At 42.5% G+C, this 3,559-nt stretch overlaps 1 pseudogene; it reads left to right on the forward strand.

The window, feature by feature from the left end:
- Positions 1-1,094: 1,094 nt before the first annotated feature.
- On the forward strand, positions 1,095-1,982 carry LOC110302696 (annotated as a pseudogene).
- The last annotated feature ends 1,577 nt before the right edge of the window (positions 1,983-3,559 follow it).

Raw genomic sequence — 3,559 nt, forward strand, 5'->3', positions numbered from 1 at the left:
GCTCTGCAAACCCAAAAGCCTACACTGCAAAAGATCCAGCCAAGACTCCAATCAACAAAGACACATTTTGTCTGTTGGAAAGGTGATCAGGTTCGTTGCCAAAGAAGACCTTGTGACATAAGGCTAGAAAATGATATCCCTGAGGCAGGAGAGTGGAGGTGTAGCACTGCCTCTGCCAGTTAAAAGCAAACTATATGGGCTTAAATATTCAGACACATGGAAAGGAAAAGTTATGTATACTACACAATAGCTACTTATACCAGTAGCAGTAGTAATGTGCTCAAATGATGCAACTTAATCTGGAACTGCAGCTGCTATTACCGTCAGTCCCTCTGCTTATGTTTAGCTTCACACCGTGTATTTCTCCATTAATTGAAAATCTGCCCCTTGCGTAGAGCTTGCTGAATGGAGATACATTAGCAGTCACCATAGCAACATCTTTTGTGGCTTCATAACATCATGAATAATCTCTGAATATCCTCCAGGTATGTGGTACCATTTTTAATTTACTTTTTTTTTTCCTGGATATAGCACTACTTATGGCTTCCATTGGTCCTTTCCCATGTCAAAGAACTCTTCCCACATTACATGGAACTACATGGGATTCAGAGAGGTTTGGGTTTATCCACTGTTGTTAAACAATCAAAACTTGTAAGAGCAAACATACAATGTGTGTGAGGACTCACTGTGCTCCCAGAGGCAATGGTCTCAATATCAAAATATCATCAGGCTTCCCCCAGTCCTTACTTAGACCAGCAAACCCTAGTGAAACACTGGGTTTCCTGTAGTAAAGATCAGCTCAGAATTACTATTAAGAAGCTGTCAAAAATGTCTTGCTAACTTCCTCTGTCTCACTATATATTAATCTCTAGTGAAAGTTCACAGATTCCTTTGCAGAAGACTGAGAAAAAAAATATTTTTTGTGGCATTCTGGAGTTGTCCTCCCATGTAACCTGCTTTTCACTCAAGTTGTTCTGACTCTGGAAACTGAGTCCGTATGGCCAGTATGAAAACGGTTGGCTCTTGCCTGGTGTCCTCATTAGAGTGACACTGTCTTTAAACATTGCAGTGGCAAGTCCTGACACTCTGCCATGATGTCTAAGGGAGACAGGGCGACCTGGGAGTCTAATTTCTTCCTTAAAATAATCCAACATTTGTTTGCTTACCCAAAATGCTTCATTGTTGGAGCATATAATATGGCATGAGCTCCAAGCAGGTACAGCAGAACCCCATGTCCCTTTTAAGGAAGGCTGACAGGCAGAATACCATGATGAACAAGAATATAGTAGGGATAGGGGTAGGGGTAGGGCACCTGGAAACCAATCCAGTTCTGGAGAATTTATGGCCTCATATCCAGGGGGATATGGGCTTTCTGTTCATGAAGGAGGAATTTACTGCAATATGATATGCCTTCCAATAAGGTACAGGCTACTGCCACTGCCCATGCTGGTGCCATTTCCAGTGTAATGCCACTCTGCCAGCTCAGAAACACTGGTCTAAAGTCTGAGGAGACTTCTTTCTTCCAGCAGTCAGGCATCATAACTAAAATTCCCAGAGGTGAAATCAAAATTGAAATTTGAGTGATGACTAGCTGATTCAAACTGGAGACAAAGTAGGAGTTAGTGAAGCCACACCACAGAAGAGGTTGAATATCTCTCCCTTCTCTTTTGGGCTGATCATCCAACAGGTGTTTGGCAATACCAGCATTTATTACCTTGAAATTTGACATTACAGAGAAGATTCTACACTCTGGGTTGTTGTCCAAAATGTTGCTTGTGTTTGTCTACAGAGTGGTCACCCAACCATTGCCTCAGTTCCACACTCAATTGTCAATGGAAACAAGCAGATCCTGGCTTTGTCTGTGGTAGACTAACTACACCTTGTCAATTGCTGAAAAGGTCAAGCCCTTCTTTGCTGAGCCATCTGCATTTGTGATTACTACCCCTGTGGCTGTTGCCACAACTGCTGCTCCTGAAGAGTGAGTGTAAGCTGATGAGGATAAGGGATTTGGCCTCTTTGACTAATCCCTTCAAAGGAGAGAGAGAGAGAGAGAGAGAGAATATGTATGTGTGTGTGTCTGCGATTTATTAGAATGGGTTACAGAGGATGTGGTATAGCTAATCCAAAAATGTATACCTATGAAGAGAAGTTCCAAAACTCCAGTAGTTGTTCACTCCATGAGGCTGGATGTCTTAGCTGGCCTTCAGTATATGCTGGAATCCTGAGGAAGTAGGCTGTAATGCCAGTGAAGGAAAGGACTTGTTCCAGAGGGCAAGAGCAAGCAGATGAAGAGAGAGATGAAGAGAGAGCCTCCCATTTTCTGTGATCTTCATGCAGGGTGCCAGCAGAAGGTGTGACTCAGATTGCAGCTGGGTCTTCTTACTTCAAAAGGTCTGGATTAAAAGTTTATCTTCTCACCTTAAAAATCCAGATGTAATTAAAAAAAATATTCCTCATGGGTGTGCCCAGTTCCATTTCAGATGCAGTGAGGTTGACAACCAAGAATAGCCATCACTAGAAAAACAATTAACTCCACAAAGCTGAAGGTATTCTTGAATCATATTTCCTACTTTAATTGTGGTAGAGTTCAGTCGTGACCCACCTTGCATTTTGAGGTTGAGTACGGCCATTTCGTTTCTGCTGCCCTCATATCCAATTACAATTAGATTTGCTAATTCAAGATCTGTAGCTTCCACTGTAAATTTTGAGTTGGAGACAAATTGAATCACACATATGCTCAAGAATGTTGGGGCTCCCCACAAAAAGTAATGTCTCATGGACTTTGGTGAAGCATCTTGAGCCTCTCCAAATTGGGCAAAAAAGATTAATGTGACTTCTCTACTTCAGCAATACAGTCCACCTAAGCTTCTGAGCCTCTGCCTCAAATCAGATTTGGCATTTTCAGTTCCTGTGGTCATTTGAATAAGCTTGGTGCAGGGGAAGTGGCACTGTTAGGAGGTGTGGTCTTGTTAGAGTAGGTACAGCCATATTGGAGGAGCTCTGAGATCTTAAGCTTATTCCCAGGGTGAAGAGAGTTTCCTGGCTGCCTTCAGACCAAGATGTAGAACTCTCATCTCCTTCTCCAAAACCATGTCTGCCTGCACACTGCCTTGCTTCCTGCCACGATGATAATGGACTGAACTTCTGAAACTGTCAGCCAGCCCCAATTAAATGTTGGCCTTTTTAAGAGTTGTGTGGTCATAGTGTCTCCTCACAGCAATAAAACCCAGTCTAAGACAGGTCATCTCTTATGGTTCTATGTTGTAGCCCGATAACCGAAGAAGCCAACTGCAGTTTCTATGATTCTGCACTGTAGCACTTGGTGCATAATGGTTGTAGGCACTTTAGGAATTCATTCTATTTCAGCTTCATACTCTTTCTACCATTCCCACCCATAGTAGTACTTCTCCTAGGCGTCCTCCAGCTCCAGTCTGCATACACTAGAAAATACATGTACATTCCTTTGGGACTATAACCTTCCTCCTATTGGCTACAATTTTCTCAACCCACCTTTAGGTATTTTTTATTTATGTTCTCATGTGTACATGTGTGTGTGTGC

The sequence above is a fragment of the Mus caroli genome, chromosome 10 (genome assembly GCF_900094665.2).
Source record: "Mus caroli chromosome 10, CAROLI_EIJ_v1.1, whole genome shotgun sequence".
Classification (NCBI taxonomy): Eukaryota; Metazoa; Chordata; class Mammalia; order Rodentia; family Muridae; genus Mus; species Mus caroli.